Source organism: Canis lupus, chromosome 36 (genome assembly GCF_011100685.1).
Source record: "Canis lupus familiaris isolate Mischka breed German Shepherd chromosome 36, alternate assembly UU_Cfam_GSD_1.0, whole genome shotgun sequence".
NCBI classification, from domain to species: Eukaryota; Metazoa; Chordata; class Mammalia; order Carnivora; family Canidae; genus Canis; species Canis lupus.
Genome location: NC_049257.1, coordinates 3840905 through 3867959, shown reverse-complemented (window position 1 = coordinate 3867959; position 27055 = coordinate 3840905). Strand labels below are relative to the sequence as shown.

At 39.1% G+C, this 27055-nt stretch overlaps 1 long non-coding RNA gene across 1 annotated transcript in view; it reads right to left on the bottom strand.

The window, feature by feature from the left end:
* Nucleotides 1-14299, bottom strand: part of LOC111094310 — a 116557-nt gene extending 102258 nt beyond the window's left edge. The window contains exon 1 of the long non-coding RNA XR_005384561.1: nt 14120-14299. This is a non-coding gene — a long non-coding RNA (uncharacterized LOC111094310). The remainder of the gene's footprint in view (nt 1-14119) is intronic.
* Nucleotides 14300-27055: the final 12756 nt, after the last annotated feature.

The following is a 27055-nucleotide window of genomic DNA, read 5'->3' as shown; positions in this document are numbered from 1 at the left end:
TACACTGGCAATGAGACAGAAGAAAGTGTTTTTAAGGAGCTGATCCCATTTACAATTGTACCCCAAACCATAAGATACCTAGGAGTAAACCTAACCATAGAGGCAAAAGATCTGTACTCAGAAAACTATAGAACACTCACAAAAGAAATTGAGGAAGACACAAAGAAATAGAAAAACATTCCATGCTCGTGGATTGGAAGAACAAATATTATTAAAATGTCTATGCTACTTAGAGCAATCTATACATTCAACGCAATCCCTATCAAAATACTATCAACTTATTTCACAGAATCGGAACCAAAAATCCTTCAGTTTGTACAGAACCAGAAAAGCCCCCAAATAGTCAAAGGAATGCTTTTTTTTAATCAAAATTTTTTTTTTTAGTCAAAGGAATGTTGAAAAGAAAATCCAAAGCTGGAGGCATCACAACTCCTGACGTCAAACTATTTTACAAAGCTGTAATCATCAAGACTGAGTGGTACTGGCATAACTAGATCAATGGAACAGAATAGAGAATCCAGATGGAACTAGGGGATATTATGCCAAGCGAAAGAAGTCAATCCGAGAACGAGAATTATCATGTGACCTCATCCATCTGTGGAATTTAAGAAACAAAATGGAGGATCATAGGGGAAGAAAGGAAAACATAAAACAAGACGAAATCAGAGAGGGAGATAAACCATAAGAGACTCTTAATCATAGGAAACAAACTGAGAGTCACTGGAGATGAGGGGTCTGGGGGGGTTGGGGTAACTGAGTGACAGACATTAAGGAGGGCACTTGATATACTGGGTATTACATAAGAATGATGAATCACTGACCTCTACCTCTGAAACCAGGGATACATTATATGTTAATTAATCAAATTAAAATTAAAAAAAAGAGTAATACATGGTCTGGGTGTCAGCATCAGAGATACAATAAGAAGACTACTAGGTGCCAGGCTATGCCAATGCCTTTTGTAGAACATGCACTTAATAAATGGCAACTGATTATAAAGGAATTCACTCAACCAAGGATGCTTATCTAAGAGGGGGTAAAATGTAATGCAATATTTCCCAAAATAAAGGAAGTTAGTGTTTTTTTGCATGCCTTGGTTTGGGGCCTGTGAAATTCATATCTGTTAAGTCTGAGGCCACATTCTCTTCTCTTACTACACATTCTACATGGACAATTTATGATTTCAATTACTACCTATAAGGTGATGATCATCAAATCATATCTCCACCCTGATCTTTTCTCATGTGTTTCATGTCCACATATGTAGCCAGTTGCCTGCTGGACATTTCCATTGGGATGGTCCACAACCTCTCAAGCTTAGAATATACAAAAACTTCATTCATACTTATCTATAATCAGATCTATAATGACTTCTATGCTTACTAATATTGAATGTCACCACTATGAATTCATTTGCTCAGAGTGGAGACCAAGAATTCATCCTTGACGCCCTCTTCTCTCTTTCTCCTTACCACCTCCCCCCAGTGACCAACCTAATCATTTCTAAGTGCTACAGATTCTAAGTCCCAAGTAGCTCTTGGCTCTATTAACTTCTTTCCTGCCTAATGTCATGTCTCTGGTTGAGATTACCATATCTCCCACATGGATATTGTAGTAATTGCCTCATGATTGTCCTGCCTCCATTTTCGGTATAATGTGGCCAGAATAATTCTTTTAAGACACAAATACGGTCATATCACCACTTGCCCTAAATATTTAACAGCTTCCCATTGCACTTATAGACCTATCTCCTTCATATCATTTATTTATGTTTATTTTTTCCTTCATATGGTTTATAAGTAAGCTGACCATATATCCACTTTCCTGGAATAGTGTCAGTTTATGCTTGTTATTTCAGCATAATTAACAGTCCCTCCTTTCACTCACAAATGTATTCTGCTTTGGTTGATAGATTATAGGGTTGTGCTATATATAAGACTTTTTATTATTTGGGTTTTGCATACCTTTTCATCTTATTTCTCACTATCTCCTACTTATACTCTGTTTTTCCAAAGGCCTTTCAGTTCTGACATATGTGATTCTTTTGCTCCCATACACTTCTTTCCTCCTGAGCCTCTTTGCATCCTTTTTCAATCCTGGGTAACAGCCGCTCATTCTGCAGTCACAGTGGAGCTATATGTTTGTCCTGTTAACTGCTCAAAGCTCCAGAATTCCTGCCCTCATGGTTCTTCTCACAGCAAAGCCACCACTACACCATCAACTCTGAGGGCAGGGGTTAGATCTCTTAGACAAAAGGGAGGGCCATCTCTGTGTTGCTTGTACAGTGAACCTCACGGTACATCAGGAATACCTTTTCTCCTCTTGGCTGCCAACAATCTTTTTTTATGTGATTTTACCTGTATTAACAAAAGGCTGGTGGTAGGGGTATGAGCTCACAGGGTATAAACTTGCCTTGCCTCTTTCTTAGTCCTAGATCCCTTATTCTGCTAGGAACAACCCAAAATGAGCACAAGGCAAGTTACACATAAACTTGTGAAGTGGTAGGTGGTTTGGTACTCTTGAATGTCCATTTCTCATGTCCTATTGGTTTAGAGCATAAGGCTAGGCTTCTCAAGGTAACTCCAAATTTTCTATGAGGATAGTGAAACACACAGTTTTGCTTCCTGGTTGCTCTTTTGTTTGCATTGTTTTTCTTTGCCTTGATTAGGCATGGCTAGAGCAGAGGTCCACAAACCATAGCCTGTGAGCCAGATTTGTCCTGCTGCCTGGTTTTGTAAATAAAGTTTTGTTCAAATACTTTATTAATAGCCACGCCTACTCACTTACATATAGTCTATGGATACTTTCTTGCTATAACTGCCAAGTTGAATGGTTGCAGCGAAGACCCTATAGCACACAAAACCTAAAATATTTACTATCTGTCCCTTTACAGTAAAGTCCTGCTGACCCCTGGTCTTGTGTCCCAGCCTAGGGGACCTTGGGAAAAGTCTAGGAGCTTGCTACTCCAAGTGTGGTCTACAGATCAGTAGCAGCTGCATCAAGGAATGTATTATAAATATAGAAAATCTTGGGCTCAACCCTAGACCTACTGAATCAGAAACCGTATTCTAATAAGATGGCCAGATAATTTGTATATATGTCAAAGTTGGAGAGTACTCATCTAGTTGCCTTTGGGAGACTCAGGAGAAGCCCAAAGGAAGTCATTCTTCAGAAGGCATTGCCTCTAATGGATACGGAGAGTTTGGATCAAGGCCTACTGTTTATGGATTTCAGGAATATTACTATGCTAACAAGCCATGGGGCTTAACCCTAATGAATAAAACCTTAATATAGAGTCTTAGAACTCTAGAAACTAACAAGGTGGACATTTATCAGTCAGAGAGACTTGAAGTACTCCTCAAATGATACCGTTAGGCAGCCACATACTTTGACTATCAAGGAAGAGGCCAACCCTGAGCAGTTTTCGAATCTGAGAGTGGCTATGGGTGATTAGTGGTTGTAGTCAAAAGCAGTTACTGTTTTATTACATGCCTCAGTACTCCATTTGGTTGATGACAAAATACCCAGTCTCTGTTTGTCCACCTCACTGTTTCTGATTTATATCCCCCCATGGCTGCGGTTAGTACTAATAGCTTTGATGGAGAGAGGTTTGGTAAATAAAAAATAAAAAAGTTATTTGCTATCCATAATTTGTTATGGTGGCTCTAAAATGAAAAAAAAAAGTCATGCAAAACAAAGCTATTTTTCTATTGCTCTTGAGACATCACACTGGGCATAATTCCTGGAACCCTGTGAGAATCATAGTGAACAGTGGGACAGCATGATAGCATTTGTTCCAACACAAGAAATAAGTTGATTACCATTAAATAATGCTTCTGCATGAATTCCAGTAAGACTTGTGGAATATTCTGTAAGTTATTTAGGTAGTAAGACCAGGAATGTCTCCAACAGCACATGGTGTTCCTCTTTAGAGCAGGAGATGTGTTTACCTTCCCCAACAATCCAAAATAAAATCTGGAGGACATAGAGTGCTCTCTTGTTATGGTGAGTGGCTCCAGTGTGTCAACCTGGGAAATTTAACCAATCTAATCAGTTCCATCACTGTAACCTTTTGTCACAGTGAGGAATATATAAAAAGTTGGTTTCTCTGTTTTTGTTGCTATTGCTTTGCTAAGATGTTTATTTCACTAACCTTGGGCTTAGATTCCTTTATAAAAGAGGAACACTCTATACACTCTAAATTTATTAGTTTATTAATTGGATAAAAGCATACTTTGGATTTTGTGAAACCTGAATAGAGTAGTCCTAGCCACTTTCAATTCATCACCATAATAGGGGACAGGGTTGGTTTAGAAACCATGGTTTTGATGTCACCTTTTTCTGCCCACACTAAACCCATTTCTATAGCTATTAAATAATAAATGTGAATGATTTTGATATGGTTTTCTTTACCTAAGCTTACCATTTTCTTGATGCAGTGGCAAATGAGTCTGTTAAAATCAAAATTGTGGGATGCCTGGGTGGCTCAGTGGTTGAGCATCTGCCTTCAGGCCGTGATCCTGGTCCTGGGATTGAGTCCCACAGCAGGGTCCCCACAAGGAGCCTGCTTCTCCCTCTGCCTCTGCCTCTCTCTCTCTCTCTCTGTCTCTCATGAATAAATAAATAAATAAAATCTTAAAAAAAATCAAATCAAAATTGTGTCTAAGAGAAAAAAAAAAGATAAACAAGAGAGACTTGGATGTTCCAAAATGGATATTTAAGCCCTTAAATATGAAACTGGTCTTATAGATTCATTAAAGTAGTCAGTCTCTTAACTGAGTAGGGTTGGGGTTGCTGGCCCAAGAGGGTTTACAGACCCAAATTTCAATTGTGCCCATCGTGTTTCTGAATGACGCAGTGCCCAATAGCTCAGCCAGCAATTACACAGATGTAAGATTCTGGTCTGTTGCAAGTTGTTCTTAGCAAATCCCTTGCTGTTGATAAATACAATCTCCATAACTAGGGAACGGAGACTACCTATAAATGTTCCCCATGTTGAGGGAAAGTCCACCTCCTCTTTTGCAGCAAGCTGTTCTGATCTAAACAAACTCTGTGAACGGATGGCATGCATGTTCTCTCTTTGCCTATTAACTTATTTTAAAGTATCTAAGATTCCAGTTCAGCAAACAGTACCTGCTTTGGGCCGGGTCCTGTGTCAGCATAGGTCCTACAATTACCCTCCTGAGTATTATATTATCATACTCAATTTACAGATGAGAAAAAAAACTCACGATGGGTAAATAGTCTAGCCATTACACTGGGCTGCCTTGTGTTAGGAGTCAGTTAAAAAGACCTCCTTTATTTATTCATTATCAACAAGTAATGATTAAGGCAACTACTATAGAATATGCCAGACACTGTATTCAGTGTTGGGATAAAAAGGTAAATGAGTCACTATTTTAGCCCTCAGGGGGCTGTATGCCAAGCTGGAAGATATGGATTTTGTTTTTCATTACAAATTTGAGTCGTTGTTGTTTTTTAAATCTCTTTTACTGCTTTTACTTGGCATTAGGACTCTACTAACTGTATGGCCCATGTGTAAGACCTGTGTGAAGTGGCTTTGGCAGAGCCTTTGCTCCTTCAATGTTTCTATTTCATGATGGAAATAATAGACATGGAGATGACTAAGCGACTCTAAAGCAATGATAAATGTGCTCATTAGCAACACTAGCTCACTAATTCAAGAATCTCAAATTTTGAAAAATAACATCTATCCAATAAGTAAAAATGAACCTCTAAGTATCCGAAATAGAAGTCACTAAGTCTATTTACCAAGCTCATATACTTTATTTGCAGGAAAACAATCCAGGCCCTCACTTTGAGCCAATTTCCTCTAATCTCACACAAAATTTTAACATGATTGGATATCTGTTTGCAGTTTACAGTAAATTTAAAAAGGAACTTGTTTATCCTTGGGCATTGGATGGACAAAAGAAGAGATTAGATTACTTCCCCCAAAACTTATTATAATTCTGCTGAGGGCTGATTTTGTCCCCCTGAACTGGGAGACAGTATAGAAAATTTGTTTAACAACACAAACACATTTGATTAGACTTTCCCAGGAAGAGCGTGATTGAGTTTAACAGTCTGTTTTTAAAACCACCATCCTTTTTATTGAAAATAACTGCATCCTTCACGGTGTTGCTCGATCATCGCTCGCTGATTGGTGGGCCCTGACATGGCTCTAGTGCATCGATAATGGCTCCAGTCAGTCACTAACTACAGTTTCTGTAAACCAAAGGGGAGTGGTTTTCAGTCATACACCCCCCTTCTGCTCCCGCCCCGCCCCCTGCCAGTTTCACAGGGACATGGATGTGAGGCGGAAAACATCAAGCAAGAGTTTCACCATCTTTTGGCAAAGCAGTACTTCCTGGAGGCTTGCCTAAGTGGCTGCATGTGGTCAGTCGCTGGACTGGGCTCCTCCAGGGAACGCCTCCACTAATGAGAAAGGAGGCCCCATGAATCAGAGGGAACCGATGGGCCAGCTACATTCAGGGGTGAAACTGCTAGCCATCTGGGCAGAAGGATTATGATCTAGGTGTTAAGAATTTCCATTTCCAGGTGGTACAGGGATTAGTTGATTCATTTGTGAAGAGTCTTTTTGTGTAGGAATATGGGACTCAATGTTTCTGAGAGTGGCTTTATAAAGGAATATTATCGAACGGTGGCTCTGTTCTTGAGAGACTAAAAAGGGAAATGAGTTTCTCAACTGAATTTCTTCTTTGACTAATATATATAATCATATTTTGTATTGTTTAGGATTTTGTACAGCTTGTAGCTGATCCAAATATTTGTACTTTACCTTCTCTCATAATGTTCAGTCCATAAAATCATAGTCATCACTAACAGCATCACCACCATTATCATTTTCATCTTTGCCATCGTGATTTTTGGGAGCAGATTAGATTCTACACACATATTAACTCATGGACAACTACCAATAATCCAACGTAGTATACGTTATTATTATCCTGATTTTCCCGATAAGGAATTGAAGCACAAAAAGTTAATGATCCTGCCCAAATTTGCACAAGCAGTACATATCACTGAAGACAATCTCTTAAAGATTTTTATTTATTTATTTATTTATTTATTTATTTATTTATTTATGAGAGAGAGACACAGAGAGAGAGAGAGAGAGAGGCAGAGACACAGGAGGAGGGAGGGACCCCAGGATCTCGCCCTGGGCCAAAGGCAGGCTCCAAACCGCTGAGCCACCCAGGGATCCCCCTGAGGATAATCTCTTAAACATGATTCTATATTGCCTTATAGACCTGGTGAGACCCAAGGGAAATTTTAATGTTAGCCCTTTATTTATATATAAAGTGAGGGAACTAAGGACTGTAGAAAACTGACTTTCCTTTATAGTTCAGCCTGTTCTTGACAGAATTTTGGCTAGAACTTACATTCCTTAATTCCAGTACTGTACTCTTTCTAATATTATAATTTGTCCCTGTTTTCTAGGTAATGCAAGCTTCACCAGAACGTCCATTTCATAGAGGATGAAAAGAAAGAAACCAAAGCTTTCCATAAACAAAGTGTTTGGTAGGGGCGGTGACTTAGCCTGTTGATCAAAATAGAGCCCTGGGAATATTTTTACATTCATTGCTTACCGTGAAGCCCTGTTAACCTGGATATTTCATGGATGGCATAGGATATCATCGATAGTTAGCCTTTAGGAAAGCCATTTTATTGCCAATGTACTTAATCATGAAGGGTTATAGTCCAGTATTTTTAAACTCATTCTCTCTCTTTTTTTAACCAAGAGTTGAGATCACTTACCCTATTGAGTCACCAGGTATCCCTACCTACACCCATTCTCTTTAATGTCATTTGTAAATGAGTCATGTTGAGTTATGTTGCAAAAACATAGAGTATGCATCCTTCCTATCTAAAACAATAAAGTTAAATATCCACATCCCTGACACCAAGTGGAACAGTACTCGAGTAACTGAACAGAACTTGATTTACCCGGTTGAGTCCTTGGAGGGTTTCATTCCCATCCAGGACTAGTTCTTTAGGCACATGCAAGGTAAGTGACTTTTTTTGAAAATGGAAAACTCATTGTTGGTTAATATCTGTTAAGTACAACCAAAGATTCAAGTACACTAAAGAACATGTGGAAAACATGCTTTCTGCGCATTAGTAGCTGGCATTCTAAAAAATCTGAAAGTGAAGGTCCGCTAGCATTTTAGAGTGCCCGTGGTTTTAACTGTGAAACTCTGTTGAACGTGGGCCTTTGTATAAACTTTGTTAATTACAGAACAGAATTTCTGTATGAAATTGAAGTCATTTTAATCCTTCTTTGTGGTGGAGAATTTAGATTATAAAGTACCCAAAGGACTTCATTAGGAAGCAGCTTCAGTTATAAGCAGGGCATCAATCTACCCATTTTACTTTTGAGCAAGATTCAAACTTATGGGTAAAATGTTCCCTTGAGGCAAGGCAGATGCCTTGAGAAGTTGCATTAATAACTATTTAGAGTAACTGCTTATGATTCATGAGCTAAGTGGGGTTATTTTCCTGTGGCTTACCAGACCATCTGTAAATTGGCCTGACATAGGGCTTCAAAAGAATAAATACATAAGAAATTCAGAGTTAAAATTGAGGCTGTTTTCTTAACTTAATTTGAAACCTCACTTTTTTTTTTTAACCCAATCAAGTACCTTTATAGCTCCTTATCAAACACTTCTTTTTTATTGAGGTCGAGGTGTAGACTGTAGGTTAATTTTAGCATATAAACTTTGGCATATTGTAAACAAGTACATATTTCTCATTTAAATGTATTTCCTAATGTTTGAGTATATCGAGTAGATGAAGCAGAAACTATGCCTGTTTGGGTAACTCAGAGAAAAATAATAAAATAGCTTGGTGTTACATAACCACCAGGTCCTTGACTTCTCTATCCTCCACTTACAAATAAGGTCTCAATGACTTGATTTGTAAGACTATACGTACTTAACAATAAATGTAACACATGGCCTTATACAATTCAAACAACACAGAAGTGAATAAAAATTGGAGTGATTACACACTGCCATCTCCTATTTTTCAGGTATCCATAGAGTATAAAAGCCTAAGGCCCTCTTTCATGAACACACCTAGATATGTGCATTTGCATACATATACACAGTTTTTGTTTTATAAACCTTGGGATCAGATTACACTGATTGTATGTGTTTTTTAATCTTAAAAGTGAACATTTATAAAGACTAAATTAATGTTTTCACAACTGCAGACCACTCCATGTACCACTTAAAAAATCGTTTCCTTGTTGATAAATATTGAGGTCATCTTCAATATCTTTTTTCTATAAAAATACTTCCTGCTGAAGATATCCTTGTAAATTTCCCAATAACATTCATCATTAAAATCTTAATAGGTATTATTTCTATTTGATTCAAAATTCAAAACATGCATACGAGTATATGGTGAAAAATAATTGCACCCTGACTCCTATTTCCCAACCATTCAGTTTCCTTCCTGTTCTTGTGACTACTTCCCGAGATTTTCTCTGTATGTGTTTATGTGTGTGTGTGGCAGGGAAGGGGGGATGTATACAAAATTTCCCCCCACAAATATTGCCATAATCTATATACTCCTTTGTATTTTGCTTTTTAAGTTAATAAAAATGTAGTCTGTTTAAGCTGCTTATTTCTTTTTACCGATTCTGAAGTATTTCTTTATATGGATATATTGAAATTTACTCATCCTTTTAAATATTATATGATCCCTTATTAAGCTGTTTTCCATCTTTGCTATTGTAATGCGATGAATATCTTTATATTAATACCATTTTCACAAGTGATCATTTATTTGTAGCATCATACTTAAGTGTGGAATTGTTGGATCAAAGAGTATGTGCAATTTTATTTTTAAAAAATTAAAAATTGTAAGCTTCCTATGTAGAGTGGATATACCAATATAGTTTTCAACCAACAATGTATAAGAAATACACGTATTCATAATGCATTTTCCCTTCAGCTCTGCCCAGCATAAGTTTTCTCTCTCTCCTTCTCTCTCTCTTATCATGGCCAACCTGGTAGATGAAAATATAACCTCATTTTATTATTTTTAAAAATTATCAGTGAGGCTGAGGAATATTTCATGTGTCTAAGAACCAATTTTTAAAAAAGATTTTCTATTAATATTTGACTTCTGTTTTTTCTCAGTTTGGTTATTGGACTCTTCCTACTGAGTTATATAAGTTTAAGGCTTTTGGTCTTTTATTAGTGACATTGGTTGCAAATTCCTAGCCCATTCTTTCCCCGAAGTTACCATTTGTCATTTGGCTTTTGGTCATTTTTGCAATGCAGAAAGTTCTTATTTTTACAAAAAATTTTTAGTGGTTTCTGAATTTTGTTTGACATTTAGAAAGTTTATTTCCTCTTCCAAGTTATTTGAAAAATCACCTGATCTTTTTAGTACTTCTATGGATTATTTTTTTAATCACGTTTGATCTTATATGCTTCTGGAGATCATTCTATTTTTTTCTCTATCAATTTTTCATTCTACTTCTATAGGTTGAACACTCAACTTACAAGACACATACCCCTATTTACTAGTTTTGAGGACCTTAGCCACTTTATTAGTCTCCCTCAATTGTTTTTTGCATATTCTCAAGGGATAATTTCATGAATCATCTAAGTTTGAGACAGGATAATTCCTTGGCAATAATCATAGCTTCTGGAGTCAAACAGACTTTGATTTAAATTCTGACTCTGCTATTTACTAGCTGTGGCACTTTCAGAAAACATGAGTCGATGCTAATGGTCATAGTAGCAGTGATGCTTACATCATAAGGTTTCGGAGAGTATGAGATGAGATGATACATGTCATCCCTGTTACACTGAAAGTTCTTGGCAATGTTAAGCATGATAATCATTATCATCATTATTAACATAGTTATTAAAAATTAATGATATTATTATCATTATGACCATTAAAATCAGTTTGTTAGGTACAGTCCCATTGAAAAGGCTGCCTTTGCTGGTCTGGAAAGGAGCCTGAGTGATGACAAAGGTACATAGAGTGGGCATCTTGTCTCAGATGCTGTCTCCGGACAAGCCACACTCCCAAAGCCACAGTATTTTAGAGCAGGATTATGTTAGAAGATAGAGAAAGGGCCTGTTTCTGATTGCACATTGCCACCTGGACCCTGAAGAGCCTTGCTTATGCTCAGTGTCCACTACATTTACCTAATTATGAGATTCAAACCCAAATCAGTAGGCCTGGTGAGTAACACATATAGAATCTGAAGGAGAGTATATTTATAACCCTGAAGAGTATATTAAAAATCTTCCTGGGGATTCACAAAATTCATATATTAGAGAGGAAAGCATAAACTGATTTTAATTTTTAAAAGTGGAGAATTTCTGTTCAATAGACGTCAAAAGCAGAGTTAAAAGGCAACTGTCAACCTGACAAAAAATCTTGCCACATATATACATAAAAAGATATCAGCCTGAATATTTAAGGTTTCATGAAAATTAAGAAGGAAAAAGCATCCTAGTAGAAATCTTAACAATTACAAATGGTTAATAAACATGTTAAAAATGTTCAAATGCAAAATCAGAGACATATTTTTGCCCTTCAGATAGATAAACACTCAAAATACTTACAAGGCAAGAGGATGGGTACGTCACAGGTAGACTGTAATTTGGAAGTACCAAAAAATTATGCAATACACATACTTTGAACCGGCAAATGCCACTTCTGGATATCTTTTCTACACACATAGGGGCACTGAGACATATGCTTAAGGGAATTAATTGCCACATCAGAAAGGAAAAGTGGAAATAATCTAAATATCTAGCAATAGAAAAAGAATAGTTGATATGGAACATTATAAAATGGTTAAAAATCATGTGGTTAAAGTACTGACGAGGAAAGATTTCCCAACATTTATTACATAAATAAGCAAGTTGCAGAACAAAATGTGTAGTGTGATTCCATAAATGATAAATCCTTCAGACAAAAGTAGGTATCATATATATAATTATGTAGAAAAATGTTTGGAAAAAGGCACACCTAAACGTTCATGGGGTGCTTTTGGTAATGAGAGTGGGATCCATGGGGGAGGGGGCATTGGGGAAGTAAAGGAGAGTTACGCTTTTTATTCTCTATGCCTTTCTGTTTATCTATTTATTTTTTAAGATTTACCTATTCATTTGAGAGAGAGAGAGCTGCGTGAGTGGGGGGAGCGGCAGGGGGAGAGAGTCCTGCAGCAGCTTCCCGCTGAGCCCCATGGGTGGCTTGATCCCACCTCCCATGAGATCAGGACCCCAGCAGAAACCAAGATTCTGGGGCTCAACCAACTCAGCCCCTCAGGTGCCCCCTGGTCGAGGTTATGACTAGAATGTATTCACAGGTACTCGTGTAACTAAAACTTGAAAACCCAACCACCCCGTATCAATGTCATCCTTAGTCTTGCTTGCTTTGAAGTTTACCAGCATGATTACTTCCAAAATTTCACCCGAGATGATTCATATTTTCAGGATACAATCGGAAATTCAAATATGAGATCACAAATAATCAGGAAGTGTCTCAGGACTGCTCATCGACAACTAAATTCAGGACTGGCTTCCCCACCGCACATATTCTAAGATCACGCCGAGGCCCTCGATGGAGCTGGAGCTGGAGCCGGAGCCGGAGCCGGAGCCGGCGTGGGGAGGCGGCGGGCGGCCCGCGGCATGCAGGCCCCACCGCCCGCCGGAGCGCGTTCTGCGCCGCCCTCTGCTCAACTCTTGCTCTTTTTTTTTTTTAAATAAAGATTTGTTTGTTTATAAAGATTTTATGTATTTATTCATGAGAGACACAGAGAGGCAGAGACACAGGCAGAGGGAGAGGCAGGCCCTAGGCAGGGAGCCCGGCGTGGGGCTCGATCCCGGGACCCCAGGCTCACGCCCTGGGCGCAAGGCAGGTGCTCAACCGCTGAGCCACCCCGGCTGCCCTTTTGCTCTTTAACATATAAGAAAAGCTGGCGGAATGAAACTCCCGTGGTCGTATTAACATTGTGAAACTGACTTAAAGCAGTTGTTTGGCAAAGCCATTGCACAAGGATGTCGTCAATCTTTCCTGAAATTTCGTGGGAAGGACACTGACGCCCTAACATCCCTGCATGTTCTGCCTCCAAGACTGGCCCCTTCGGTGTGTGCTTTGTTTTCCAGCTTCTGACAAAGATGAGAGTCCAAAAAGTATTCCACTTGCGTCTTCTCTGTCCACACTCTCTGTCTGAGCAAAGTTAAGGCGAGCCCGGGCGGTGCAGAGCAGTGCTCAGCCGTCGGGGCGGGGCGGGGCGGGAGGGCCGCAGGGGGGCGGGCGGCCGCGGGGGCGTGCGGGGGCGGGCAGGAGGGCGCGCGGGCCAGAGGGGCGGAGGGCCCCAGGGGCGAGCTGGCCGCAGGGGGGGCCGCAGGGGGGGCCGCAGGGGGGGCCGCAGGGGGGCCGCAGGGGGGGGCCGCAGGGGGGCGCGCACGCGGGGCAGGGAGGCCGCGGGTCAGAGCTGCAGATTTTCTAACTGCCAGAGAGAAGTCAAAAGCCCTGATTATATGCGACCTTTTCCAATGTTTAGACACTGGGAAGTAAAAAATATACATACCTACACAATATAGTGCGTGAAAATCAGTGCCGTAAGCTCCGGGCGGCAGACTGGGCTTCCGGGCCTCCCCGGGACGAGGGAGGGGCGCGGCTCCCCGCCCTGAGCCCGGGCACCCTCGCCGCCCCGCCCCTCCAGGGGCCCGCGTGGAGCCCGCCTCGGGCCGACCGGCGCCCCGAGACCCGGCGGGGGCAGGAGGGCGCCCCCGGCCGTGGGTGGGCGTGGAGAACGCGCGCGGCCTCTCGGCTGACCGTGCCCCCCGGGGGGGGATCTGTAGTTTTTAATTTTTTTTTTTTTTTTTTTTTTTTTTTTTATGATAGTCACGCACAGAGAGAGAGAGAGAGGCAGAGACACAGGCAGAGGGAGAAGCAGGCTCCATGCACCAGGAGCCCGACGTGGGATTCAATCCTGGGTCCCCAGGATCGCGCCCTGGGCCAAAGGCAGGCGCCAAACCGAGGCGCCACCCAGGGTTCCCGGATCTGTAGTTTTTAAAATGATACTTCGATTCCTCATGGTGTGACCCACCTTCTGCTCCAGCCTCCTCCTCCACTGCATCCTGCCTCTGACGCGAGGTGCCAGCGACCCCAGCGGGGTCCGCGCTGCTCCCGGTGCGTCCCGGCGGCCCGGCCTGCGGCCTTCCTTCTGCAGCCTCCCTCGCCCACGCCGCCCCCCGTGGCCGACTCCGGCTTTCTGCTTAGGCCCAGCTTGGACATCTGCCTCCCAGAGGAGGACTTTTCCCGCCTCCTCTTTCATTTCAGAATGGATGAAGTGCCTTGTGCTTCCTCATAGAAGCATCCTAAGGATACCCCCATCATAGCACGTGCTTCATATTATTGAAATGATCAGTTGACACTTGCCATTTGCTTCCAAGACTGGAAGCTTTCCCATCTTGAATATTTTATTCATATATGTGTAACTGTGCAGTGTATTATCGATTATATATCTAAACAACATATGGTACAACTGCAGTGCTGAATTAATATTTATTAAATTGAGCTATTCCATTTTTATTATGTATAGCCTTGTAGTATTGTATTTGCATTGAAGACTTTTCTTGATGAATTAAAAAGATGTTAAAGCATAAAAGTGCCTTAGGAATTCTCTTATCAATATATTTTTCACGTAATTATAACTAAGAGGTTTCTGGTATCAGACTGTCTGGGTTCAAATTCTGACTCCAACACTTCCTAGCTTTGTGAAATTAGACGTAAATTCTGAGTTTCAGATTCTGATGTGAAAATGAGGTCAAGAATACTGGGTCCTTAATAGGGATAATAGGTTGGTTCAATGAGAAAACCTACTTTAAGTGCTTGGTAAAATTCTTATCATGTTCCAAACACTAAATAAATGTTAGTTGTCATAATAAATTAAGTTGTTTGCCCCTAAAATAATAGTACTTAGTGGAAGAGCCAGAAGGAGAACTCAATTTGTTATCTCAACAATTTGATTGATTCTCTTCTATGGCAGACTAGATGTTTCCTAGTTCTCGCATTGGCCTACCCACAAGCACCTAATACCTAGTGTGTTTTCTCAGATGAGGGCTTTTTGCTAGAGCTTTTAAAAGTAAATGCTAGGTAATGGGAAAGTTCTCTAGCAAAAACAAAATGAGAACAACAACAAAACAGTCTGGACTGAGTGAATCGACAAATTCTTTTTCTCACATGTAATATATAATGTAAAACATGTACATAAGCTACTAGATACATTCGAATCAAGCTTGCCTACAGTCTTTAAAAAAAAGTCATCCAAGGTGAAGTGTTGAGAAACGTGTCCAGCTATGTCCTCTTAATGACACTGTGTTTATAAAATGGCCAGCATTGCAAATCCTTGCTAAAATCATGACAAGTATTTGAGTCATAATCATTGTGAATAGTGAGAATAAATTACTCTTCTAAACATTATCTGTAGCATTTCACATTGTTGAAGTTCTTGTTTTTAAACCAACTGTTCAGGATTCTTAAGTGTCTGAAGAAACCAAAGAATATTGTACCATTGCAGTGGGGCAACCAATTGTGTATCTCTTCAGCTTTATATAGAATGTTCTGTTTGGTGAAGTGTCTGGCATCAATTTCCTTGTCTTGCCTATGGTATTTCCTATCTAGGCGTTAAGACATTATTTCATATTAGCCATACTCTTTGGAAACTGATTAATTTGATCATATATGTACAAATTGATATAGACTATATATCATATATGATAAATTAATCATTTTTAAATAATTATTTTAAAATTAGTTTTAATAGATATCTATTAAATGTCTTGGGATAATTCCAGCTTTGAGGCTGACAGAAATCGTTTTGTTTTTACTGAAAACAATAATGCTAAATTAGAGCTAGCTCAATGTATGGCAGGAACCTAAATCTTTTTTTTTTTTTTTTTGAGTTCATAAGTTATTTGTGCAGCTTTGAAAATGGCATAGAACCTTGGTTCTTGATGACAGGCTGATTTATGAAATGAACACTGAGACTGCCTGCATTTAATTTCCTTGCTAATGAAAAGAAGTGTGTTATATGTCTACCACTAGACTAATCATTGGCAAAGGAGAGTGACTTGGGCCAATGATAATTCATCCTATGGGTATCAACACCGAAGCAAACAAATCAGAAGGAAAGGGATAATGAGTGATGAGAAAGTAACCACCATTGTGTGCTTTATCACACATAGAAATGAATTCAAAGAACAAATCCTAGTGCCACAGAGATGAATGTTATCTCACATCAAGGATGGCATTCTTAATGATTAGGCATTCACGTTCATAAATAGCTTGGGGGTAAAAGGTGTGCAAAAGCAATAATTCTGAACGTGGTTGTGGTAATAAGATGTATCCTAACTACTTGAAGACTGCCCTAGTATCCGTGCATGTTGAGGTATATTTAGGAAAATTTTTGTTATTTTAGGCCAGTAACTGATGCTAGTTAATAAAGAGGTTTTAGTTAGTAAATAAGATTAATGTTACACCAAAGAGTCAGTAAATACTGGTTGTTCCCAAAACTGGCTATGAATCTGAATGACCAGGGCTTTAGAAATTCCAAGGGTCTATGGGATAGATGAAGAGCATTAGTGGGAAAAATGGAATGGTCCAAGGTATTTGTGATTTGAACAACAAAAAACTCATAGACATTTTGTGACCTACAGAGTTAGAGCGACAATATATAAAATAAGCATGCCTGCTCTGAGCGTATTAGCATTCTTAAAGGGTGAAAAAAATGTATTTAGGTGTGAGTAGAAACCTTCGTTTAAAAACAACAACAACAACAAACCTACTTGTGTTTGCTTCTATGCAGTAGTTTTCAACTTTCTTGGTTTGAGGGCCTCATTGAGAATCTGAACAAGATTATGGCAAGTTTCCCAGAGTTTCGCATTTGCATATTCATGCAATGTTTTGAATATTAATAACCTCTTCTCTAATGTTCTTGGTCCTATTAAAAAAACTGAAGCAGCATAACTAACAACTAACAATAGATACCATTAATCCAATCCTTACCAGTTTTCCAAGTTCCACCTAGATCTCCTGAATTAGAAGCTTCAGGATCTCAAAAATACACAATTTTATGAAGTTCCTTCATTGGTTCTCATGAAATTAATTGGATCTCTATTAGCCAGAGAAAGAAGGGCTTTTTAGAGTCAGACATACTTGAGTTAAAAATAAAAACTTTACTCTTAACAATGAACTAGGGCAAGCCTTCTGAGCCTTAGTTTATCCACCTAAAGAATGGGAATGGTAGCTGTCCTCACACCAGTGTGGCAAAGAACGTAGGACAGCATCAGCACACACTTCTAGCATATAGTAAGTACTAGAAATATCTGTTATTTATTGTGCGCACTCAAAAAAAGCCTGCTTGGTTTGCAGTGAGGATATTGCCTGAATATTAAATAGTTATTTGAGCTAAGAGATTCATGGTTGTATTATTTACATTAAATGTTAAGAACAGAAATAGTGATACTAGAGCAAAGATAACACTGCAATGGCATGAGCTGGAGATGGCTTTTATTTGAGCCACATACTGTGTAAACACATTAGCAAGTCAGAGCTGGCAGAAAACAAAGCTCACTGACCCCTAGATCCACAGGCCTTATCTTTAACCCTAATGTTGCGAGGCTTTTGGAAGTTTTCCAAATCTTAAAGCTCTAAAATGTTCATGCCAATACCATAAATTCTTGGTTGTATGGAAGGAGACTCTTTCAAGTATTCAGAATAGTTCTGAATTGGGGAAAAAATAAAACAAGCTATGTCTTATGTCTAGCAACAGCAACAACAAAAGTATCTTTGAACAGGATGCGATAAACTGTGGAAAAGAGTTAAGGTTTTGAGATTTATCCTGATTAGTTTTTTTTTCTGATTAGTTATTTGGTCAACAAAAAGAATAATTTTATTACAAATGCTAGCTTTTAAAAGGACAAAATGGGGAGTCTGGGTTAGAGAGGGAAAAAAAAAAAGGGCAGTAGAGGCACAAGGTAAAATAAGTCCGGGAATGGGAGAAAGTAGTCCCAAACAGGAGAAGCAGTGATGATTGCTGGCAATTTTGGTGGGATTTTAAAGTAATTTTGCACAGCTCAGTAATTCACCTGGGAGTTTTTCTGTCATTTCTTATGTTAATGCGTCTTTGACATATCCAGAGATTTCTGGGGTGAGCCAGGCATACTCAGGTCAATGACAGAGTGTCCAGAAATAGAACCAGATCAATAAAGGAGCTTCCTGACTGACACTTAGTGAGCCATGAGGCCACTATTATTTTTTAGAGAAACAGCTTATAAGATAAATATATGCTCAGAGCTCATGAATGTTCCATTGAAATGGAGAGTAGAGAAGAGTGATTGTGAGTCAGTATCTTCATAATGAACAGAGCCAACTTACATTTGCCTTTTTGCAGTGATCTCCACATTTTTCATTCATGGACTTTATTGAAAATCTGAAATATGATTCTATATACCCTTCCTGGAGAAATATTTTGCATTTACATATAAGCATAGTGTTTTGTGGATTGATTACCACTTTTCTAATGTTCTTGGTCTTTCTTTTAAAGATTTATTTACTAATTTATTTGACAGAGAGAGAGAGAAGTAGGGGGAAGGACAGAGGGAGAGGCAGGGAAGCATGCTTCCCGCTAAGCGGGAAGCCCAACTGGGAGCTTGATCTCATGACCTTGAGACCATGACCTGAGCCAAAATCAAGAGTCAGACGCTTAGCTGACTAAGCCACCCAGGCAGGCTCCCCTGTAATGTTCTTGGTCTTATAGGGAAATGAAAACAATAGAACTAGAAATTATAGCTTCAATTAATCATTGGTTAACTAAACCAATGAGAAACAATAGCTATTAAGTCCTTACTATGCTAGAGACATTGTGCTAAACTCCCTCTATGTGTCATCTCATTTAATCCTTACCTTGATGCTATGAAGTAAAAATTTAATTGGCCTCATTTTATAGATGGGAAAACTAAGGCATAGGGAAGTTACACAGCTTGCTTAAAGCTCTACAGCCAGCAAGGAGCAGAACCTGGAATCAAACGGAACACTGTTTGATGCCAGAACATATACTCTTAAGCAGTTTCTCATATTATCTGATTTTTTACGTAATATTTTTTTTCAGGCACTTGAGGTCCAATGTTCCAACCTAGGCTCTGAAGGATTAGTGAATCCTTTGAATTTATATACTACATTGTGTGTGTGTGTGTGTGTGTGTGTGTGTGTGTGTGTGCAACATGCGTGCATGTAATATTTGTTTTGCTGGAGGTGCATAGTTTAATCAGATTCCCTTAGGATATCTCAACCAAGCAGTTAAGAGTCAGTCATGTAGCTATTCCAGGGTTTAGCTGTGGATTAAGTAAGGCCATCAAAGAGTCACATATTTGGGCCACATGGGTTATCTCCCTTCTACTTCTCTCACTTCACAGAATTGCTCGTATGGATTTGGTTTCAGAATCAGGCCCTAATCTTGAACTGAAGCATACTACCAGAAATAGCTGTACAAAATCGACTACTGTATTTTTCTTCAGAGATATTTTTGAGTATATTTTTAAATATATCATTTGGAGTCCTTTAAAGAAAACCTCAAGCAATAAATGACTTTTGGAAGAAAGAAAATACCTTCCTTGTGTATGATGAAGAATGTAATGATGTATCCCTTTATTCAAAAGCAGAAATGTCAGACTCAAATCTGCAACGCAGCTATAGTGCTTATGCAGGGGCCCTTGGCCTATATATTTGCACTTTACCTTTTCCTCAGTCATAACCATCTGCTCCAATTTGTATTTTTCCTTGTTTTGAATATATATATTTCATATGTTACTGTAAGGCATCTCAAATTCTTCATGGAACACAGAGAAATATAAATTAAAAATTTACCTTTGGTTGCCTCTGCCTTTTCTGCCACTCTATGCCTAAAAAGAGGCAGAGCTCTGAAATCTTGCAGAAATTTGTTCTTTAATACCTTAACCTTCACCAATACAAAAAAAAAAAAAAGATCCTCACTTAGAGCAACATAGCTGCAATAATACAAACACCTTCAATGGCAAACACTTTTCTAACTGATTAACTTAGGAGAGGATTGTATCTTGTTTCCCTCCTCCCCCACGAATGCTTATCTGAGGCGAGAAAGATGACTTTCATTCACGATTAGATTTTCTAAAAAGTACCTCTATTATATAATTTTGTGTTTTGAATCCAGTGAAGGCCATATGCTTTCAACCCCAGATTCAAAGGGGCAAAGTTCTCTGTCAGTTATGTATATAAATGTGTTCATAAATGTGAGTACATAAATGTGAGGTCTATCCCAGTCAAAAGCCCAACACACCAGGACAGGAATTGGCCAGTACAGTGATATCTATGCATACAGTCGGTATTTTTTCTCAGGGAAGAATTCTGGATTTTTTTTTTTTTTTGAGTAGTTACAGTAAGTAATTGGTTGAGAACCCAAACCTTGGTGCCATAGAGTATGGCTCTTGAAAACATTTTAAGTCAGGATGAACCAACCAACTGAGCTTTTCTAGGAGGTTATAAAAAATCAGGAAAAAACTCGAGACACCTTCGCTGGATGTCTAGTTTAAAAACATGTATCCAGAAAACCTTATTATAGGTTTTAATTATCTCCTGTATACCAAGAGAACTCTCAAATTCTTGCTTCTAGCCAAGACCAATCTTCTGAACCCTAAACCTATTTTTTAAATTCCTGCGTCCTCAGCTCCACTTGGGGTTCTCACAGCCACTTCAGACTCAAAGTCTTAGGCAGGATTCATACGTATCCGATCTGACTCTTCCCTTTTTTAGTGAATGACATCTTCGTTCCCTCAGTATAGAGATCAGAACTCTTGGGCATACCGAGAATATTCCTCTCTTTTCCTGCCTACTCCTTCCTCAATAAAATTCCCTTCTTTCCACCTCCCCTGCCCAGTGGGTTCTTGCCAAAACTCTTTTATTGCACAGATGACTGAATAATCCTCCCAGCTAGTGACAGATTTCGCTCGTGCCAAGGCACAACCCATTCTCCACACTAGGATCTATCTATAAGTGATGTTTTACTATTTCAGTTTGATAATGGTATTCTCTTTCTTGAAGTTTTTCAGTGACTTCCCATTACCTTAGAAATTAGGAAACTAGCCCTTTATCGGATACTTCATTTGTAAATATCTTCTCCCATTCTGTAGGTTGTCTTTTGGTTTTGTTGACTGTATCCTTTGCTGTGCAAAAGCTTCTTATCTTGATGAAGTCCCAATAGTTCATTTTTGCTTTTGTTTCTTTTGCCTTCGTGGATGCACTCCTGGGGATTTACCCCAAAGACACAGATGCAATGAAACGCCGGGACACCTGCACCCCGATGTTTCTAGCAGCAATGTCCACAATAGCCAAACTGTGGAAGGAGCCTCGGTGTCCATCAAAGGATGAATGGATAGAGAAGCTGTGGTCTGTGTATACAATGGGATATTCCTCAGCCATTAGAAATGACAAATACCCACCATTTGCTTCGATGTGGATGGAACTGGAGGGTATTATGCTGAGTGAAGTAAGTCAATCGGAGAAGGACAAACATTATATGTTCTCATTCGTTTGGGGAATATAAATAATAGTGAAAGGGAATATAAGGGAAGGGAGAAGAAATGTGTGGGAAATATCAGAAAGGGAGACAGAACATAAAGACTCCTAACTCTGGGAAACGAACTAGGAGTGGTGGAAGGGGAGGAGGGCGGGGAGGTGGGGGTGAATGGGTGATGGGCACTGAGGGGGGCACTTGCCAGGATGAGCACTGGGTGTTATTCTGTATGTTGGCAAATGGAACACCAATAAAAAATAAATTTATTATTTAAAAAAGTAAGAAATTAGGACCTAAGTCCTTCATGTGGCCTAAAAGACACCCACCTGATCTAAATGTTTATTTTTGACTCATCTCTAGTACTTTCCCATCTTGTCACATTGGCCTTATTCAGGTTTCTCTAAAACCATGCACCCTCTTGCCTGAGTCCGTCAGACACACACACGCACACACACATGTACACATGACACCTAACTAATTTCTATTCTACTTTCAAGTTCTCTTCAGCATACTTGCTACTATAAACTTTCTACTGTAAACTTTCCTTGCTACCTCCGACAGATCAAATTTATCTTCTTACATATTATAGAACCCTGGATTAACATCTCCCATGTTGTAGATGTTCAATAAATATTTCTAAACAACTATGTTGATTTATTTAGAGTTTTATTAACAAAAGAAGTTGCTGGAATCTAAGTCTGTTTGACTTGTGTGTCAAGAAACCATTTCCATTACATAATGATCACTTCTGAAAGAATGAAGAAAAGATAGCTATTAGCAATAGTGCTTTGATACATAAACTAAAGATGTGTTAATGGCCCTGAAAACTTAAAACTTAAATAAAACTTTGGGGCTTTGTAGAAGTAGTCTTCATCTAATCAAGGTGGAAAACAGCAAGTTTTCTATCTTGACATGTGCTATTAGAAACTTTGACCTCTGAGGTTTATGAAAGCATCTAAAACCATTCTTGTTCTCCATTTCATTTATCCTAAGGACATTAGAGCTTACTAGATGTGTCTGTGCTATGGCATGACATGTTTCAGGACCTTGAAGAAGCAGATGACAGCTGGTTGTCCATTTCCATGTCTCTATCTTATTTTCTGGGCTTGGTTTTTTAGAGACAGCTGCAAGTGGGTAATGGAATTGGCCATCCTCTTCAGGGAAACTCAGCTTAGGTGCTCTTGATTTCAGACTTGACTGCCAGTCATCCACAGAGAGATAAATCTGGTGTTACAGAGAGTTGAGACCCTTGCTACTGTGTGTGTGTGTGTGTGTGGTGTGTGTGTGTGTGTGTGTGTGTGTGCATTGTTTCTCTTCCATGCCTTTTTGCATTGGATTCTGGTATGGTTATTCTGTGAAGTGGTATCTATGTGGGTGGGAGGAGAGTGAAGAATTTCACTTTAAAGAGTTGGATATTCCTGGAGTCAATGAGGTGGTAAAGGGGAGGATTCTTGGAAAGAATCAACATTTAGAAGGTAGGCTTAAAAATGCAAGAGGAAATATCTGTTGCTCTCTGGGGTCAGCCTCCACTTCATTAAAGATGGCCCCTGCCAAAGAGGGGCCACAGAGAAAGGAACCTGGAGCTGGGGAAAGAGGCATGAAGAGTTCTCTAGAGACAATAAGATAAAACAAGAGCAAATGATATTTTGTGAATTATGTTGCCTAGTTGTATGGTTTTGTGTTTATCTGGTTTGTTTCCTTATTTATTGTATCTGAGCTTTAAGTGGAATTTATTTAAATGCTCCATTCCTGCATTAACTCTAGTACTAGATATTTAGAGACCAGTTGTGGTCCACATTTGACCCAGAGTGTTACAGGTGGACATTTGCTTCTACTTGTGTCCCTCATGTCCTCACTCTCTGGGACCATGTGATGGTGGCAGAACTGATTAGTAGATACCTATCCATCTATCTCTTCCCCACTTACAATATTCTCCCCATTGAAATCACAGAAGATATTAGACGTATTGAGCAAGATTCTGGTCTCCTTAGAGGAATATCTTTAGAATCTTCTTACAGTAACATTTCAAGTTTCTCCAAAGCTCTCAGATTTCTGCCTAATCAGGTTGCTGTTCTTTGAAAGTCATTGAAGAAAAAATTTTCTCAAAAAAAAAAAAAAAAGCTGAAGGGCACAGTAAACAAATACCTATAGTAGTAGTCTGATAGAATTTTGTTCATTCTGAAATACAACATAACAACCCACAAACATACTATTTCTTGACATTTCTTGATTGAACGGGAGGAATGGGCCAGAAATAGGATCCTTTTGTGTAGGGAAGAAGGAAATAAGAGAGGCTAGGAATATCAAAGGCAAGCTGGGGTTACTTTGCCTTTTTTCTTGGAATGAGGCATATTTACTTTCAACTAGATATGGGTAACAGGCCCTGTTCTGAGTCCTTTTGCTCTGTGGGGAAAGTGATAAGCTATGAGCCTGGTTATGAGCTATGAGCCTAACTCACATGGTTTGGAGTGATGGGCGGCCAAGTACTGGGTGACTTTTTCCCCAACCATAGCAGGGTTTCTTAGAGACCATCTGACTCCCAGAGAATGCATAAATACAAGTATCAGTGCATTTTACATTTCTACACAATAGATAAGGAGGAGGGGAGTACCAAGAAAATAATGAATCCCATCATCCAAAATGTCATGGTTTGCTGTATGTTAGAAGTCCTGATATAAGAGTCATCTCAAAGGAAATAGGTGGGTTAATAATGGCTTATGAATTCTCAGAGCAGAGATACATTTGGGGATCTTACCACAAGACAAGTACCCCAATTTGGCAACAGAATTATGAAAGATATTGGGTCACATAGAAAATCCAACCCTGTTGGATTTTATTGAGATGGTCCACCATCCTTCTTCTCAGTCTCATACTTGTGTTTCTGGAGCTTCAGACAGTCGTGCTTTCCATCCTTGTTCTTTTTAGTTTCTTTCCTATTAGGTTTTGGAAGAAGCCCTGATTTATGTGTTTAGGGACAAGAGGCCTCATCTGAGGGAACAGAAAGTGATTCTTTTTGATATATGTATATGTATTTTTAGGGCTTTTGTCATTTGCAATCTTTTTTTGATTTTTTACATTTTATGTTTCACATTTTGTTTTGAAAAACATGGAGACCCAAGCCCCTGCCAGACAAAGAAACAGGCAAATAGGAACAAACAAAAATACATGGTCCCTTTCATTTGGAAATAGGTCACTCATGCCAACCAATATTTGCGCATAAACTTCATTTATCATCAAAACAGAAAAGGCAAACAAAGATCCAGTATTTTTCAAAAATTTTAGCAACAGTGTGACTTGTGATTTTTTAAGTTACGTTTAAGTATTCTACTCTTTTCTTTCTCAGGCAAGTGATTAAAAATCTGTTCCTTGCGTTTGTTCAACTTTTTTGGAAATTCAAAAAGACTCCGCATGATCTTATCTCATATCAACAATTCTATACAGGGGAAAATAGTATACCCAGTTCACGAAAATAATATTTATACCTCTTTATATTTGCATAATAAAAGAGTATAAAATGTGGTAAAGCTGTGGCTCATAAGGCGTACAGGAAAAAAATCTCAATTTCTGACTGTAGCTTTGGAAAGATTAAGTAATGTGCCTAAATTTTGGAAAACTGAGACTAGAACTCTGGTTTGTCATTTCTTTTGGACCACCAGCACCTGTGAGTATTCATCCAGTTTGAAGGGAATTCCCTACTTTATGAATCCCTGCATCTTTATAAAAGCCTGATGCTCAGCTCCGAAGTCTCCCTCGAAGCTCCCATTAGGATGAAGGAAGTTGCAGCTAGTATTCAGATGCAGTGGTTGGAAAGGCTTTAGCTGTCCAATCTCAGGGTGGTAATGGTGCAAGATGCATGGTCTGTGCTTAGTGAAGTGACAGAGGCAGAGTATCTCTGAGGCCAGGTGTGTGGCAGGATGGGCACACTGTCCCTGGCCATGTAGCTTCCAAGCCTGGTTCATAGACTTTTCTAGAGAAGCTACGAGCTACTTAAGATTCTTTAATACGTTTAACTCTTGCTTAAACTTATTAGGGCAGCTTTCTTTGTTTGCAACTGAAATCTTTGACTGATACGTAGCTCAAGTTATTTACTGGGATGACTTAGCCCACAAGCCAGAGAGTCTTTAATGAACGCTCTTTGGTCACTTAAAAATGTTTACTCACTCTCAGCTTTGGCAATCACTCTCATTATGTGTACTTTACCCAAACCACTGTCTCTGGCTTGGCAATGTGAATACAAAGGGAACAAATCTTTAGTTATAAAAATGCCACTTGTTGTTCAGCTAACTCATTCACTCAACAAATATAGTGTCAGTGTGAGGAGAGCGGAGGGGAAGATGAATATACACTTGGTAAAGCAGGTTTGGGGTAACACAGTTGAGGGTTTTAAATGTCATTTATTCGTTCAACAAGTAGCTATTGAGTGCTTATTATGAGCTAAGATGATTTCAAATGCCAATGTTAGAATTGCTGGTGTTAGAAATGGCAATATGTCTTAGATAGCTTTCAGTGCTAGGATCACACCTTTGCTATAAAAAGATCCCTCTGGCTGAAGGTTCAGTGGGAATAGATTGGAGAAGAGTGAACCTTAAGGAAGGGAGAACAGTTAGGAAGCTTTTTTGACATTTCAAGTAAAAGAAGATGGTTGATCTGAAGTAGAGTGGTGGCAGTGAAGTGGAAAGAAGTGAAAAAAATTGAGAAAATTTTTATAAGAGTTAAAATCCATGGAAACTACTGATTAATTGTTATGTGAATGATGAGAAAGAAGGGAGAGAAAAGGAAAAACACCAAGGTATCTGGCTCAAGTGGTGACAATTACTGAGATAAGTAAGACAGGGAGAGTAGGTTTGGGAGCAGGTTCTGTTTTATACATGTCAGTTTTGGCCACTTTTGGAATATGTAGGTAGAGAGGACTGTAGGATATAAGCACATATCATAAGCACATAACACAGAAATAGACATGAAGTCATGGAAAATTATTAGATCACCAAGGGGAAGTGTAGAGAAATGATCTAGTGCAGCAGTTCGATGTATGATTCAGGGACCCCTGAGGGGTGCTCAAGACTATTTTGGGGATTCACAAGGTGAAAACTATGTCTATTAGTATTGCTAAGATGTAACTTTTCTTTTCCAGTATCATTCTGGCACAAAGGTACAATGGAATTTTCCAGAAGCTGCAAGATGTGTTAAGGATGTCATTGCTTTGAGGGCTAATGGAATGTATGCTTGTGTACCCCTGTGTTTTAAAATTTTCTCAATTTAAATTTCTAATATGATAAATGTTGATAGTTCTAACCCACTTAAACATAAGCTCTCAAGGGTCCTCAGAATTTTTGAAGTGTAAAGGGATGATGATATCAAAATGTCTGAGAACCAGCAGCCTAGAGAATTTAGCCTTGATTCTACATGCAAGGGTGATCGTTAAAGATTTGAGGGCAT